Genomic DNA, 18070 nt, shown 5'->3' with positions numbered 1-18070 from the left:
TGTAATGTGAAAAAGGAAGGATTATAACATCAGTTGGGCTATGAGTGGCTGGCATGGAAGAAGTCCAGCAAGGCGCAGATCCTGTTTCTGTACATATGTCCTTAATAATAATGAAGAAGTAGGGGGTAAATTATGCCAGAAGGGAGCAGAGTCATTTCTGAATAGCTGGTTTTCTGAGGGAGTACATATGATGTCAGCAATTAATTAAGGCCTCAATTCTGTTTTCCTATAAAAATCCTATTTTAGTTGCGGTATCTTTGATGCATCTGCTGGCATAAGCAGGATACAGGCCATAAATAAAAATTCAAAAATATCTCTTTCTTGTAGAACTTGGAAACAGACATTCTGAAATTGAAGGAAACCTACATAGTATCCAGAAGGATCCCGAGATCCTTTCTAAGATGAAGGGCAGTGAAGTCCATGCTAAATCCAGGCCCTGAGGGATTTGATTGGGAGGGAAGACAACTCTGACCAGAAGCAGGTCCAGGATTTATAACTGGACAATTTCAAATCCACGTTGGATGATACTTCAGTGGCAAAGGCATTTCTGGAAGAAATGTTAAGCAGTGCCCAAAGCAAAGAATTTACCCAATAATGACAGTAAAAACTTTAAAGTTTCAAGATACTGGTAACAGAGGATGGAAGGTTGACAGGACCAGGCATCACAAAGTCCCTTTCTGGCAACTTTACCTAAAATGAGGACCAATGGGTTGTAATTAGAACTCAGGTGTCCTCTTTAAAAAAATAAGCAAAGATACATCCAGAACGATAGATTATTTGAGCTGAGAGGGACTTGACTGCACGTTGAAGCCAACCTCCTGTTTTGTGAGGCAATTGATGTCCAGCGATCACTCAGCTAATTTCTATCATAACCAGGGGCAGAATTATGGTCTTGTAAGAACTTTGTCCATGTCATTTTAACGCCCAGCACTCTCTTTATACATGATCCCAAGAGCATCCTAAATTTTGCTGGGTGAGTCCCAAGGTAGGCGTAAGGAGGAATGGGTATGTTACATGACCACTGTGGAAAATCTGACATGTCAGTGTAAACTACTGGGAAGAGCGAGTAGCCAAAAATCACAAAGAGAGTCCAGACGGCGCTGTGGCGAATTCAATCCAGTTCTTCTGGTCAGCTTCGTGATTTGAGGGAAACAAAATAGGGATTTTTGTTTGGAAATGTAGAATGGAGTTGAGAATTTCCTCAAAAGCAGAGGAGGGAGATCCTTCTAAGTCAAGGCAGTAGGAATGAAGGGGAGGGGACCCAGATACCCAGGAAGGGAGTCCAGGAAAAAAGATGGGGAAGCAGGTCCCAGGCCAGCCAGCTGCTCTGGAAGGCAGGTGGTGGTTGCAGTGATGGTGGTAGTGGTGAAAGAGCATTTGAGAAACTCTGGATACTTATGAATCTCAGGAAGAAGGGGGACAGACAGAGTCATCTGGGGGTGGGGTGGGGTGTGGAAGCAGGAGGCGTCCTCTGTTGCTGACAAAGCATCCCAGACTCCAGCCATCACTCATGTCACTGATGGGATATGAATGGGGATATGAACTTGCTTATGGGATACAAACCCAATGATGTCTTACTGATCCAGGGGAGGAAAAGAAAATCAAGTTGTTAGAGGTCAGAATTCTTTTTACTATAAAGTAACTCCTCAAAGGTCCATAAATGAATTCTATTCAGTGAGGGAGACACATCAAGGAAATATAGAGCTGGAAAGCTTCCTTTTTTCTCACTATTAATATTGATACATGCATACATTTTAAAAAATGTGTCTTCTAGTTCCAAGGCCAAACCTAAGGATCAAAAAGTGGGCGGTGGCCCAATTCCTGGAAATCCCCGCCCCTTCCTAAAATAGCTGGAATACTCCTCCCACTCATTAGCCTATGAAATTACCCACCCCTATAAAAACTGACAACCCCATACCCTGGTGCCGCTGTCATCTTCTGAGATGGCCCACACCCTGTCTATGGAGTGTGTTTCTCTTGAAATAAATCCACTTCTTACCTAAAAAAAAAAAAAAAAAAAAGTGTCTTCTGATATACTTGCTTCACCATAATAACAAACAATGTTAATATATAATAATAATAATCTGCAGGCATCCATGTATCAAAATTATTTTCAGAGAATATGCTGGTGGAGAGGCTCTCCATAAAAATATTAATAATGAAGAGCCTGCGTTCTAGAACTGTGGTTTTTATGAAGATCCTGTTTACTTAAGTTCTAACCTCTGCATAGCTACAGAAAGACTGAGAATTCTCAGCAGTTAGTGTTCTTGGCAATGATCTGGGGAAGTACAAATGCAGCGTGGGTCAGCACAGAAGGTAGACAGGAAGTAGGTAGTGTGGCCAGTAGGCAGCATCCTTGAAGGATATAAAGAGAAATATGACCTGGACTCAAAGAGTTGCCACCACCTTATGCTCAGGGCTCATAGTGAAGGCTAATTTTAAGATAAACACATACCTATACTGTATGGTTTCTCTGAAGGATTTGTTAGTATTATTAAACACACACATATAAACAGTTAATTGACTAATAAATAATATTTATTTCTTAAATAGTTTCTTTTTATCTCCTCAGTGAACACTTTTGGTTGTTGACATCAAACTCTGAGTTATAAGAACACCTGTCAAAGGCCTGTTGGAAAGTTCCTTGAAACCAGGTGGATCGGACTGGCCCTTTAGTCCAGTTGTAGATGCCCACTGTGGGCAGACTGAGGAAGCGACCCTCTTACCAGGGTGTGCTTGAACAAGGCCCAGGACACTAAAAAAAAAAAAAAAATCTTGCAATTACACTTTTCTACCACTAGATGATATGCACGTATAAGCAAGATGAAAACCCTCCTACCTTTCCTTTCTGCATCAGTGGCCACAGTGATGATAGGTAAGTTAAGGTATCCAGAATTCAATTCCAGATGTTACTAAGAAAGAGAAACACAATATGAACATGAAGAACTGCCAGCACTGATTAGGTAATAAGTGTGATCATACCAAATTTATCAAACACTTATCCTTTCATCTAGGGGCCATCAAAGTTTACCACCTGCCTATGGGCCAAATCCAGTTTACCACCTCTCTTTGTAAATAAAGTTTTATTGGAACACAGCCATGCTCATTTGTCTGGGACTGATTTTGCTCCACAATGACAGAGGTGAGTATTGAGACAGAGACTGCCTGACTTGTAAAACTTAAAAATATTTCTATACGGTCCTTTACAGAGAAGTTTTCCAATGCCTGGTCTAAGCACATATAGGTCATACTAACTCATTTAATCTTTACAAATCTATGGTTGTGGGTATGTGTTATTACAATTTTGTTTTAATTTAAAATTTTTATTGGAGTATAGTTGATTTACAGTGTTGTGTTGGTTTCAGGTGTATAGCGAAGTGAATCAGTTATACATATACATATATCCACTCTTTTTTAGATTCTTTTCCCATATAGGTCATTACAGAGTATTGAATAGAGTTCCCTGTGCTGTACAGTAGGTCCTTATTAGTTCTCTATTTTATACATAGTAGTGTGTATATGTCAATCCCAGTCTCCGAATTTGTCCCTCCCCACCTTACCCCCTGGTAACCATAAGTCTGTTGTCTACATCTGTAACTCTATTTCTGTTTTGTAGATAAGTTCAACTGTACCCTTTTTAGATTCCACATATGAGTGATATTGTATGATATTTGTCTTTCTCTGTCTGACTTACTTCACTCAGTATGACAATCTCTAGGTCCGTCCATGTTGCTGCAAACTGTTTGTTTTACAGATAAAGAAAGTGATTAAGGACACAATGAATCTTGGCACATACGTTACATGACTGTAGCAGACATACATTACAAAGGCTGTAAGTATTGATGTACACCATGCTTGATACTCTTGGGTTTGTGTAAACAAGATGCATAGCAGTTGGCTTCAAAGCTGTGGGGAACCTAGAAAGAAGAAATTTAAATTATTGCAAGGTCAGGCCAGCCTTCTGTGTGATCCACAGGTAGAAATGTAGCTGGAATTGAGTAGCTGCCCATGAGCACTTTTTCCCGACATGACACTTATTCTGAACATATTGTAAGAAACTCTTTTGACACAGTAATTCATAAGACTGAAGATGACTCATCAAATGAAAACAGTGCTTAACATGTGATTGAAACATCCGTGGTCAAGTGTAGAGACACAGAAAGAAGGCAGTCAAAGGAAGTCTTCTTCTTAATGTCCTAGTTTTTCCCCAATCAAAGGGGGTCTTTGCTCCTTCAGTGCTGGGTATACTTGGGCCCTCAGGAGATCTGCTGGGGATGGTGGAAGCTGGGCGTCGGGCTGGGGAGCAGGGTGGTATCAGCTTTATGATTTCCTAGATTCCTAGTCATCCTCAGGAATGTCTTTCCCAATAGTTTATAATATGCAGTGAAGTATTGGGATAACCCCTGATGGTTCGTTCCACATTTGTGATTACTGAGCTTTCTTTCTTTTTTTTTTTTTTCCTCCTGAAGAGTTTAGGTAACTAACTGCCTCAGAGTCATACATCATGAGGCGGAGAGGGGAGAATCAGGAACTGGGTGAACCAACTTAATCCTTTGTCCCACATGAAGAGATGGGACCGTATTGCCTAGATTCCAAGGGTTTTCCACATGGACATGCCCCAAGCTCCTTCTCTCCCCTTCCTTTGCTCCAAGAAGACCTCTTCTATTATTTGTCCACATTTTGATGTCCTCTTTTCTTAGGATAGATACCCCATCATCCCTACAGAAAAGGAAGGTGCACTGGACTGTTCCTTCCACTCAATCTTTGTTGACTCTAAGAAAGGGTAGGTGCTAATGTTTGGTGTCTCCTTGGGGTGAGCTGGGGGTGTGAGTGGTGGGAGGGTCAGGGAGGGGAGCAGGAAGGAGAAACTCTGAAGCCTGGCAGAGGGAAGTGGGGAAAGCGCAAAGCCTTCTGTATCAGGGAGCTACTGTTTTCTCCTAAAGAGTCTGAAATAAACAAAGCTTCTTGTAATAATAATTAATTTTCTTCTAAAGAGCATCTGAGTTACACGAGAAATTTATATTCCTCCTAATAACATAGCTTGGAACCCCTCCCCCTGCCTGTTTTTGTAAAATGATAATCCCAACCTCATTATGCCAACGGAGCATTTGCCCCAGTTTTCATTACAGAATGAATGTCCCAAGTCCGGCTCTCTTTTCTTTAATATCCAGGTATGTATATATGTAGGTTCAAATGTATGTATGTATTTACATATTTACAGTTGAATTTTGGTCAGGACAGGGTATGTGGGATAGTGTTAAGCTGAAAATTGATAAAGATAATCTGGGCTTTTGGAATTTAGGAAAAGGGCAAAGGCTGAATGATCAGACACGGTCTTGTGACAGGTAAGTGAGTTAGGTTCTGAGGGAATTTGGATATGTAAAGGAAGGGGCATTTTAGATCATGTGGTGGAGAGACAGGGGTATGGGTTTGAGTGTGGGCACTTTGGGAGAAGATCATTCTGGTAAGGCCTAAACTTAGGAGTTCAGAACTATCAGGTTAAAGTTTGAACTGGATCTCACAGTCCTGGAAAGAACTAGGACTTTTGACTAGAGAATTATCACTGACTATGAACATTTCAAGGGTAAAACCATCATGTTTACCTTTTCTTGTCAATTTTTAGCTAAGTGACCACTGACGTGTGGTCAGGTTTCAACCAATTTCAAGTGAATAAATGCACAGCAGTGATATTTTAGGAAAAGTAATCTGGGGACTAGGTATGGGATGGATTGGAGAGGAAAGACAGAAAATAGAGAAAGAACAGGAGTGAGTGCAAAGACATACACATATCACTTTCCTTCACCAAACAGTCCATGTAAAATGATCAAATGTTAAATCTCATTGCTAGTACCACAACTGTAGTTGGAAATGGCTGAACATGAATCAATCATCACAACAGTAACTGTAACCAGAAATAGGAAATGTTTCATAAAAAGTCTATCTGTTTCGCTTTTGACTACGTGGCCATGTCTTACTGTGCCCAGTTTAGGATATTTCACAAATGCATCATGATGAGAAAAATTAATCGGGAAAGTAGATTTTGTGTTTGCCTCAATCACAATCATTTTCTAATTAGTGTGGGGAGTAGCTTATTTAATAAATATTATTTCTTTTTATTCTTACCATCTTCAGATCTATATCTGAGACAGAAATTTTTTTTTAATTTACTTTTTTATTCAATGAAAGCCAGATAAGAAGAAGGGGTTAAGTCTGAGTTATCAAAATAGGTTTTCTTCAATTCTTAATTCCTTATTCTGCCCCTGGTACTAGGTTGATGTGTTTAACTAGAAGGGCTCACTTTCAAAATCTCTGTGTTATTGGGTGGAGAAATAAGGGCCCAAGTCCATCCCCGGTTACGTCAAGTGGTGTCAAATTTGGCTTGCAATTCTCACTTCCTGTTGACTCCAAGAGAAAGGCTGCAGTTGGCGTCTAAAAGTGAAAAACATGAAGCTCTGAGACCAGTCTGAATTACTAATCACTACATGTCCTGTTCAGTCTAACCACTTTCCAAGTGATTAAATGAACCGGCCACGTCAGTGACTCAGCTTCTGAGGGGGTGGCCAGCAGTCCGAGCTGATCTGCACATCCCTGGTTTCACTTCCCAAGGTCTGATCCAGAGCTGCCTCGGAAGGGTGATTTCCCCTTGGAGCTTGTCTCTCTGGGGACAGAAGGACGGACACAGATGATGAAGTGTATAGTCTGCTGGAGAAAGGCCATCTCACCATGAGTCTTTGGCGGGAAAGAGTTGTAAGAATGTCGTCTTTCATCAGCTGGTGTCACTCTTTGGAACCAGTCACAAGTAGCTGGGTGTGGTAGGGCGAAGTTGTCTGAAGTCTGAACGAAGAAAAATATATTGAGTAGGAAACATGAACTTTTTTTCTTTTTTGGCATAACTGTCAGTAGATACAGTATTCCCTTGTTTGTTTCAGTAACTACCAAAGGTTCTTGAAGACGTCACCATTTTAGAGTAGTGTATTCATTTGCCTGGTTTTCTAAGTGATTAGCTGAACTTTACTGCTTTTATGAAGTTTAATGTCCAGTTGCCATAAAAAAAGCAGCACATGGTCAGTGGTGGAAATAGGGGTGGGATTGTAAGGGCCACATGGGAGTGCAATTCCAGGAACTCCCGGCCTCCTATGCAAATTAGATTAAGCTGCTCTTCGGCCTGGACTCCCAGAGCAGAGAATTCCCATTCCCACCTCTTTTTTTTTTTTTTACCATTTTCTCTTGTGGGAATTAATAAATCACTTTCAATTTATTTCAGCTACTGCCTGTTTTAAAAAAGGACATCACAGGCCTCAGTTTGTCCACCTTACTTAAGAAAACTCCTTACCAGGTAACCTCTTAAATATTTAAAAAGAAAGACAAAGATTTTGAGACCCTTAGGAGAAAATACTGTAAGTAAATCAAAGTCCTATTTTCTCAGAAAGAAAGTTGAGTCTTTTGACTGGCTGTTGCCACCATCTTCTTCAGGCAGTTTCCATACTTGGCATAAAACTTTTAGTCGTTTCTCATATTACCTTTGTTTTGATTAGTTAAAGCATGATAACTTGACAACACTCAAATGTGAGAGCTTGAGAAAGGGAGGGTGGCAGGGAGGAAAGAAGCCCTCCAGCCAGCAAAGCTTTCTTTAAAACTTTTTTTTTTAAACATGAATATTTCTCAAATACAGGGACTGAAGGTGAACTTGAAGAATACATGCAAAACCACAACCTAGATTCTCTGAAAGTGGCCATTTCAGAGCTCTCTGGAAGGAATGTGTGAGCCTGTGCACGCCAGAGAGCAAACATGCAAATCAGTTCTTTCCCAGGACACCCCAGCGCTGCTGCTTTATCTGCACAGATGTGCTGTGAGCCTTGCAGACAGCATCTGTTTGTTCTATTTATGGGGGGAAAAAAAGCATGTATTTGTGAGCTCGGCAGGAGCACAACTTTCTTTTTGGATCTTTGATTCCATTAGAATTTTTGAAATTTCACATTTTGGAACAAAAGAATTTGAGTCGTTGGTGATTCTAGGTGCTGTGTAATTCCCTCTCCCGTTTATTTCTTACCTGCTTCTCCTGCCTCCCAATTTCATAGAGTTAAAATCAGGGCAGGGGAGATGAAGAGACTTGCACAAGCACATAGAACATTTATTCTTAGTTTCATTCATCATTATTGATTTGTTCAGTTATTAACCAGATATTTATTGAGGATCTGTTATATCCCAGGCACTGTGCAACATCCTAGGACCCAGTGGTGAGCAAAGATGTCACTGTTCTCGTCCTCATGTATTTTATAGTTTACTGGGGGAAATGTACAGAAATAAGAATAATCACACACCAATATACATCTCCTTCTGTGACAAGTGCTAATTATTGCCCTAAGAGCCTAAAATAGGCACGTTTGTGATGGTCCAAGAGGTAACAGAAGGTTTCCTTGAAGAAATGATGATGCTTCTTAAGCGACCCCTAAGAAGGATGAGTAGGACCTAAGGAGGCATATAAAGGAAGGGTCTTCCTGGCAGAGGGAAGGTTGAGAAAAGACCCTGCGATGGATGGCAACATGAGAGTATGAGAACCAGAAAGAGGGTCGACGTGGCTGAAGTGAAGAGGGAGGGAGAGCAGGAAGGAGATGGGCTGAGCTCCGAGTCAGAGCCAGACGTCACAGCACACTGTGGCTCACTTTGAGCTTTGTTTTAGGAGTATTGGGAAGCCCAAGTAGTGAGCAATGGGAGGAGGGTAAGACTGGATGAGGAAGACCACGGGGGGCTACTGCAGTAGTACAGGCAACAGGTAACAGAAGCTTGGTCTAAAGTAGTGAGTGGTGGAAGAGAGGGGAAAGGAGTAGATGCATTCAAGAGGTATTTAGAACGTAAAAATGATAAGATATGGGGAGGGAGGGAGTAAGCGGGGGCAAGGATGACCCTAGGCTTCTGAGTGGGACAAATGGATGGATGGTGGTATCATTCATCAAGACAAGAAAAGCTAGAAGGTGGGGGTAAAGGCAACATGATGAGTTTATTTTAGGAAGTATTGAAGTTAGATGGTAAGGTATAGGTTGACCATATGGGTCTGGCCCTCAAAGACAAGGTCTGGGCTGGAGATAAAATATTTGTGAATGAGTTGTTTAAAGTTTTGACACTGATGTGATTTATTCCTCTTGAGCATCTTTCCAGAACAACACGTCTGTAAGTAGGGATAAATCAAATGGTTTTGGACACCAGGCTAAGTGAACTGTTGAACAACTTATTTCATATGACAGGGATTTGAAGAACTGTTGGGAGGTAGGTCTAGTGTGGATGAATTAGGAGATGTATGGTTTCAAGTATATCAAAAGCTACCCCCGAGCCCAAATACCCATCATTTTCCCCTTGACCTGTCAGAGGGCCTAATATCGCTAGCGATCATGTTACTCTTTAAGGAATTCTCATCTTATTTGGCTTAGAGTGATAAAACTTTAGTAAAAGTTGTCTACACCAAACTTCTCACTCAAAATGAGTCTGCTTTACAAAATCTCTGGACATAGGGCCTCGGCTTGAACATGTATGTCTGTGGTAGGGAGTCCAGTATTTGGCAAGACAGTGCAGATTTTTAGTTCTGTTCCAGAAATTCTTCCCTGTATTGATCTTCTCATCTGGCACGACACAGAAGAGTTCTCCTTCTTTTCCACAGAGCAGACCATCAACTGGTGTTAGCCCATCAGTCATCACCATTCTCAGCTCAGCCGCCAGGAGATGAATGAGTTAGATTCAACTGTCATTGAAGCCCTTCGATAGACATCACCTCACTCAGAGGTCACAGCAACCCTCTGATAGACATCACCTCACCTAGAGGTCACAGCAACCCTCTGAGGTATGTATTATTCATCTAGAAAGAGAGGAGGAAACTGATTCTCAGAGTTAAATGACTTACCCAGTGATGTCACACGAGTTAAGAGCGGAGCCAGGTTTCAAATCCAAATATTCTGACTCCCAGTCCAGAGCCCTGTGCAAGCTGCCTCGATAATTTGGGTTTGGGCTCTGTGCTGACTTCTAAAGGTGACTCATCAGGAAGGACCAGTGACTGATCAGCTGATAGCGCTGAGGGGGTGATTACCCACCTGACCCTTGTGGACTGAATGATGCCTGCCCGGCACTTGACCTTATAACCTTGTATCTCTTTAAGAACTGGATAGAACACTCATCTTCACATTTTTCTTTTTCAGATTTCACTCCCTATTAGTTAAAAACAATGAGCATGTATCCCAAATATATTTATATGTGTATCTTTGGATTCAGTACAAATATGAATATAATTTTTTGTGTGTGTGTGTGGTACGCGGGCCTCTCACTGGTGTGGCCTCTCCCGTCGCGGAGCACAGGCTCTGGACGCGCAGGCCCAGCGGCCATGGCTCATGGGCCCAGCCGCTCCGTGGCATGTGGAATCCTCCCGAACCGGGGCACGAACCCACGTCCCCTGCATCGGCAGGCGGACGCCCAACCACTGCACCACCAGGGAAGCCCTATAACTATTTTTTAAAATTAATTTTTATTGGAGTGTAGTTGCTTTACAGTGTTGCATTAGTTTCTAGTGCACAGCAAAATAAATCAGCCATACATATACATATATCCCCTCCCTTTTGGATTTCCCTCCTATTTAGGACACCACAGTGCATTAAGTAGAGTTCCCTGTGCTATACAGTATGTTCCCCTCAGTTGTCTATTTTATACATGGTATCAAATATAAGTTTAAAAAAACATAAAAATATAAATGGAAGTCATAATATTTTCTTTTTTCACCCCAGTGAATCATCTTCATGGATCATCTCTGTCTGCTCCCCCTGGAGGGACCACTGAAATGGAGTCGGGGGACAGGACAGGAGAAGAGCCCAGTGTGACAGGCCATGGCTAGTTGGAGTACACCACCTGGGGAATGTCTGGAAACATTTCAGATGTGCTGACGGTGAGCTTTCCTCTCCGTGCTGCCCAGCTTCAGCTTGGTTTCTGCTAAGATCTCTCTGGAGGTTCACAGTGGGTGAAGGGCTCATTGCCCTGGTCTGAGTTGTTTGTCCTTGGCTTTAATTGCCACTTGTGTCCTGAGCTATGTGGTAATAGCACTAATATTAGCATTTGTTGACCGCTTACTATGTGCCACTGTGCGAAGAGATTTACGCACATTACCTCATTGATCTTGTTACAACCCTGTGAAGTTTTGCTATCCTCGTTTCACAAATGGGAAAACTGAGGTGTGGAAAGCTGTGACTTACCCACAGGGGTCTGTCTAATCAGTGGCCCAGCTGGGATTTGAACCCAAGTCTGTTCTCCACCAAATCATTCATTCTTATCTGCCGTTCTGTACTGCCAGTAGGATTAGGGTTGAGATTCCTGATGGTGACCTGGAAGGATTTCCAGCACTAAAAGTGACTCAAATGGGAAGACTCATCGGTTGCACAGACCAAAAGCTTGGGCTCCCATCAGGGGTGGATAAATGAGAGGAAGCCGCCAGCTTCACGGAGCGCAAATGTGCCAGTGCAGTTGCCAGTGAACGTCTGCAGTCAAATCTCAGTCCTTTGTTTCGAGATAGTCTGGCTCTCATTGTAACCCCAGCTTCAGGTAGCAAACATATGCTGAATACTTTTCTGGATGAGACCGCTGGAGGCTGTAGTTGTTGTTTAAGGCACCTGAGTTCCATTACAGACTATACAGGGTTTAACCTTACATTTCAGTGTTTGAATGTGTGTGAGAGAGGTGTCAAGGGGTCCAGGAGTTTTCTTCATTATCTACCAGAAGGCTTCAGTTCTAGTGGAGTCAGGTAGACATGGGTTCGAATCCTCACTCTGGTATATATAAGCCGCGAGAACTTTGGCAAATTATCATTCTTCCGGTCTTAATTTCTTCATCTTTAAAGAGGAGATGATAGTACCTGCTTCAAGGTGGTGCTGTGAGGATTAAATCCTATACATACGCAGTGCTTGGAGGACCGTAAGTGCTCAAAAATTGGTAGCAGGTATTGTTCTCGGTGACCCTGCTTTGTCTAAGAAGAGGCACTGATGGATTGTTGGTGGCGTGAAGTCCATGTCCTCTGCTGTGTTGGTGATGTCCTAATTGAAAATGAAAAGGCATTTTTTTCGGAATCTCCTCAGCATCTTGCTGCCACAGAAAAAGAAATCTGTTTCCACAAAGAGAAGCAAGAGCTGGAGACACTGGAAGTTTATGGACTGGAGAAGGCGGCTCCGAGAAGAAGAGCATTCTGGCGCTCAGCGATGCTCTCCTGAGCCGCCCAGATGTGGGCCAGATGCTGCAAATCTGTAGAGACACGTCGGGCTCAGTGACTTGTGCCATGACTTTCATCCACGTGGGCATGGAGGATATTGACTGATCTCACTCCGATTATTAAGAGTGACTTCAGGGCTCTGGAAACATGGGTGTAGGAGGCTGGGACTTGAGGGGTAGTCTTGACAATCCTCCCAGTTGAGCAGAAGGGTTTCTGGAGCTGACAGCCCTGCTCTGGGGATACATGTCTACTTCACATGCCTCACCCCACACCACCCATAGAAGAGGGCTCAGCAGGAAACACTGAGGGTACTTCAATGGGAAGTGATTTGCAATTTCTGCCTTTGCAGAAATCATCTCTAGTGACTTTTATCTGGTGTTATTAAAGATGATTTTGATGTGATATTAACTATAGTGATTCTTCCTATAATCACTTTCTCTTTAATCAGCCTGTATGGCCCCTTTTCTAGCTGGAATTTCACTACACTGCTCAGCCTTCCATTCCATGCTTTTTAAAAAATATGAATACTTTATTTATTTGTGTAATTGAACTATAGTTGATTTACGATATTATGTTAGTTTCAAGTATATAGCATAGTGATTCAGTGTTCGGCAGATTATACTCCATTATAGGTTATTACAAAATAATGGCTATAATTCTCTGTACTATATAGCATACCCTTGTTGTTTATCTATTTTATATATAGTAGTTTGTATCTGTTTATCCCATACTCCTAATTTGCCCCTCCCCCTTCCTTCTCCCCTTTGGTAAACACAAGTTTTTTTTCTATATCTGTAATTCTGTTTCTGTTTTGCATATATATTCATTTGTATTACTCTTTAGATTCCACATATAAGTGATAATATCCAGTATTTGTCTTTGTCTAACATTTCACTAAGCATAGTATTTTCTAGGTCCATCCACGTTGCTGCAAATGGCATTATTTCATTCTTTCTTATGGCTGAGTAATATTCCATTGTATATATATACTAAATTTTTGTTTTGATAAGCATATTTTGTTCTTCTAAATGGATAAGGATGGTGAAAATTTCTCTTTTTATGTTTGGCATTAGTAGAGGCACATTAATATACCTCTTTTTAACTAAGGGCTAAATGCAAGAGCTGAAACCTGGACACAAAACAAAGAGTTGATCGTAACTGCTTCCCTGCCTTCAGTTTTGCCCTCTCTGTTCCCTGGCCAGTTCTCTCTACTGCAGCCGTAGTGACATTTCTACTTTCATCCCTACTGTGTTCATTATTTATTGCTGCTGTAACAAATTACCACAGACTCAGTGGTTTAAGAGAGCACACATTTATTCTCTCACAGGTTTGTAGGTCAGAAGTCTGACATGAGTCTCAATGGGCTAAAATCACGGTGTTTGCTGGGCTATGTTCCTTTCTGGAAGCTCTAGGGGAGAATCCTTTTCTTTGCCCTTTCCAGCTTCTAGTGCTTATTCTTTGGCTCATAACCCCTTCTTGCATCTTCAAAGCCGGCAATGTTGCATCTCTCTGGCCATGCTTTCATGTTCCCATCTCCCTCTGCCCAGAGCTGGGAAAGGATCTCTGTTTTTAAGGTTCTATATGATCAGATTGACCCATCCAGTTAATCCAGGATAATCTTCCACCTCAAGGTCTTTAACTTAATAACATCTGGAAAGATAACTTTGCCATGTAAGGTGACATATTCACAGGTTCCTGGGATTAGGATGTGATACATTTGGGTGTTATTCTACCTATGACACCTACCAGTCTGCTCCAAGCCCATCATCTCTCTCCTGGACAACTGCAACTGCTTCTTAAATGGTTTTGCTTTGTACAACCTGTTTTGCACCTTCACCTTTTGTTATTTCTCTTCCCATTCACTCTGATATAAAACCATACTGGCCTCCTTGCTGTTCCTTGAACACAGCAAGCACAATTCTGCCCCAGGGCCTTTGCACTTGCTTTTCTCTCTGTCACAAAGACATTTTCATGACTGCCTCCCTCAGGATTCTGTTCAAATGTCACCTCTTTGGGCAGGGGGGGGCGGTCTTTTCCTGGACAACTTATATAAGTGAGCATCCTTTCCCCCCACTTTCATCAGACTATTCTTTGTCTCATGTTCTAACCTATTGACTCATGACAGATGATATATTTATTTTTTTCTCTTTTCCTTCAAGTCTTTATTTCACTTTTATATTGAAAGATAGTTTCACTGATTATGGAGTTCTAGGTTGACAGTTTTTTTCCAATATTTTATAGATATAAGTACACTGTTTTCTGGATTGTATTATTTCCGATGAGAAGTCTGTTATTTTTAATTTTCTTCCTCCCAATATAATTTTATGCTTCTGTGATTTTCTCTTTGGTATTAATTTTCAGAGATTTAATTATCATTTGCCTTGATGTGGCTTTCTTTATGTTTCTTTTGCTTGAAGTCACTCAGTTGCTTGGATCTGTGGGTTTATAGTTTTCATCAAAGTCTGCCATTATTTCTTCAAATATTTTTACTGCCTCCCCCTTCTGAGATTCCAATTATACATATGTTAGTTCACTTAATATTATATCACAGTTCCCTGTTCAAGGAAAGTTCCCTGTTCCTTTCCCCCATAGTATCTTTTCTCTTTTATTTCATGTTGTATAGTTTTATGGCTCTATTTTATATCCTCTACTTCTGCCATATCTAATCTGCTGTTAATCCCACCTGGGGTATTTTTCAACTCAGATATTGCTATTTTTATTTCTATAAGTTTCATTTGTATCTTTTCATATTTTCCACACCATCCTGATCATACTTAAATTTTCTCTACTTTTTTAAACATAAGGAGTCCATTTATTATAGTTGATTAGCCTCCTTGATTTTTACTAAGTCTATCATTTGTCATTTCTGGGTCTGTTTATATTGATTGATATACCTCCTCATTATGAGTCATATTTTTCTGTTTCTTTGCATGCCCAGTAATTTTTTGATTAGTAGATTTTGTGAATTTTATATTGTTAGCTGCTGGATTTTTTTTATCCCTTTAAATAATTTGAGACTTCTTTCTAGGACACAGTTATTTGTTGACAGTTTTGTTAAGGGAAACCTAGAGCAGCCTTTAGTCTAGGGTTAATTTGGCCCTACTCCTGAGAAAATATTCTCTAAGGACTCTATTTAATGCCATGTGTGTTAGGAGTTCTTTCTATTCTGGCTGGTGAAAGTAGTAACTCTTTTTCACACTGTATTTTCCCTGAAGATTATTTTAAATGCTCCCTTTCTTTCTTTGGCCTTTATAGTTTTCTCACATGTATGTACTAATCAGTAGCTAGCCAAAGACTCCAGGGTCACTCTCTGCCACTGTCCAGAGCTTTATGAGTGAAGCTCTCCCCTCCCCAGTACTCTGTATCCAGAATACACCATTTCTCTCCACCTTGGGCTCTCTGAATCCCAAACTCTATCTATTCAACTCAGGGAGACTGCTCAGCTCTGTCTGGGTGCCCAGTCCCTATGCTGTGGCCAGTATGTGCTCCCCAGGTATTAAGATGGGTCACTTGTAGGGCTTATCTTATTTGTTTCACTTCTCTCAGACATGACTATCCTATAATACCAGTTGTCCAGTTTCTGAAAACTGTTGATTCTCCTATTTTATCTGATTTTTTAGTTGTTTAATTGTTTTGTCTTTTTATTTATTTATTTAATTTTATTTTTTTATACAGCAGGTTCTTATTAGTTATCTATTTTATACATATTAGTGTGTACATGTCAATCCCAATCTCCCAGTTCATCTCACCCGACCCCCCCCCCCCACTTTCCCCCCTTGGTGTCCATACCTTTGTTCTCTACGTCTGTGTCTCTATTTCTGCCTTGCAAACTGGTTCATTTGTACCATTATTATAGATTCAACATATATGCATTAATGTACGGTATTGGTTTTTATCTTTCTGACATACTTCACTCTGTATGGCAGTCTCTAGGCCCATCCACGTCTCTACAAAAGACCCAACTTCATTCCTTTTATGGCTGAGTAATATTCCATTGTATATATGTATCATGTCTTCTTTATCCATTTGTCTGTTGATGGGCATTTACGTTGCTTCCATGACCTGACTATTGTAAATAGTGCTGCAATGAACATTGGGGTGCATGTGTCTTTTTGAATTATGGTTTTATCTGGGAGTATGCCCAGTAGTGGGATTGCTGGGTCATATGGTAATTCTACTTTCAGCTGTTTAAGAAACCTCCATACTGTTCTCCATAGTGGCTGTATCAATTTACATTCCCACCAACAGTGCAAGAGGGTTCCCTTTTCTCCACATCCTCTCCAGCATCTGTTGTTTGTAGATTTTCTGATGGTACCCATTCTAACTGGTGTAAGGTGATACCTCATTGTAGTTTTGATTTGCATTTCTCTAATAATTAGTGATGTGGAGCAGCTTTTCATGTGCCTCTTGGCCATCTGTATGTCTTCTTTGGAGAAATGTCTATTTAGGTCTTCTACCCATTTTTTGATTGCGTTGTTTGCTTTTTTAATACTGAGCTGCATGAGCTATTTATATATTTTGGAGACTAATCCTTTGCCCACTGATTCATTTGCAAATATTTCTCTCACTTTGATGGTTGTCTTTTAATCTTGTTTACAGTTTTCTTTGCTGTGCAAAACCTTTTAGATTTCATTAGGTCACATTTGTTGTTGTTGTTGTTTTTTTTTAATTTCCATTTCTCTAGGAGGTGGGTCAAAAAAGCTCTTGCTGTGATTTATGTCAAAGAGTGTTCTTCCTATGTTTTCCTCTAAGAGTTTTATAGTGTCTGGTCTTACATTTAGGTCTTTAATCTTTTATCAGTTTATTTTTGTGTATGGTGTTAGGGAGTGTTCTAATTTCATTCTTTTATGTGTAGTTGTCCAGTTTTCCCAGCACCACTTTTCTCCATTGTATATCTTTGCTTCCTTGTCATAGATTAGTTGACCATAGGTGGGTGAGCTTATCACTGGCCTTTCTATCCTGTTCCATTGATCTATATTTCTGCTTTTCTGCCAGTACCATATTGTCTTGATTACTGTAGCTTTTAGTATAGTCTGAAGTCAGGGAGTCTGATTCCTCCAGTTCTGTTTTTTTCCCCTCAAGATTGCTTTGGCTATTCAGGGTCTTTTGTCTCTCCATACAAATTTTAAGAATTTTTGTTCTAGTTTTATAAAAAATGCCATTGGTAATTTGATAGGGATTGCATTGAATTTGTAGACTGCTTTGGGTAGTGTAGTCATTTTCACAGTATTGATTCTACCAATCCAAGAACATGGTATATCTCTCCATCTGTCTGTATCATCTTTGATTACTTTCATCAGTGTCTTATAGTTTTCTGATTAGAGGTCTTTTACCTCCTTAGGTAGGTTTATTCCTAGGTATTTTATTCTTTTAGTTGCAGTGGTGAATGGGATTGTTTCCTTAATTTCTCTTTCTGATCTTTCGTTGCTGGTGTATAGGAATGCCAGAGATTTCTGTGCATTAATTTTGTATCCTACTGCTTTACCAAATTCATTGATTAGCCCTAGTAGTTTTCTGGTAGCATCTTTAGGATTCTCTATGTATAGTATCATGTCACCTGCAAACAGTGACTGTTTTACTTCTTTTCCAATTTGTATTCCTTTTATTTCCTTTTCTTCTCTGATTTCTGTGGCTAGGACTTCCAAAAGTATGTTGAATAGTAGTGGTAGTGTGGATATCATTGTCTCCTTCCTGATCTTAGAGGAAATGCTTTCAGTTTTTCACCATTGGGAATGATGTTTGCTTTGGGTTTGTCATATATGGCCTTTATTATATTGAGGTAGGTTCCCTCTATGTCCACTTTCTGGAGAGTTTTTATCATAAATGTGTGTTGAATTT

At 40.6% G+C, this 18070-nt stretch overlaps 1 long non-coding RNA gene across 2 annotated transcripts; it reads left to right on the top strand.

The window, feature by feature from the left end:
- The first annotated feature begins 3044 nt into the window (after window positions 1-3044).
- Window positions 3045-12753, top strand: LOC132508112 (uncharacterized). 2 transcript variants are annotated; one of them, XR_009536429.1, is made up of 5 exons: window positions 3045-3142; window positions 3755-3832; window positions 9653-9832; window positions 10764-10921; window positions 12102-12753. It is a non-coding gene; the product is annotated as an uncharacterized LOC132508112 (long non-coding RNA). The 2 variants fall into 2 exon arrangements; XR_009536430.1 differs by lacking the exons at window positions 3045-3142; window positions 3755-3832 and adding an exon at window positions 4701-4783.
- The last annotated feature ends 5317 nt before the right edge of the window (window positions 12754-18070 follow it).

This window comes from Lagenorhynchus albirostris, chromosome 17 (assembly GCF_949774975.1).
Source record: "Lagenorhynchus albirostris chromosome 17, mLagAlb1.1, whole genome shotgun sequence".
NCBI lineage: Eukaryota > Metazoa > Chordata > Mammalia > Artiodactyla > Delphinidae > Lagenorhynchus > Lagenorhynchus albirostris.
The sequence above is the reverse complement of the archived record's forward strand: the minus strand, read 5'-3'. Positions and strand labels throughout refer to the sequence as shown.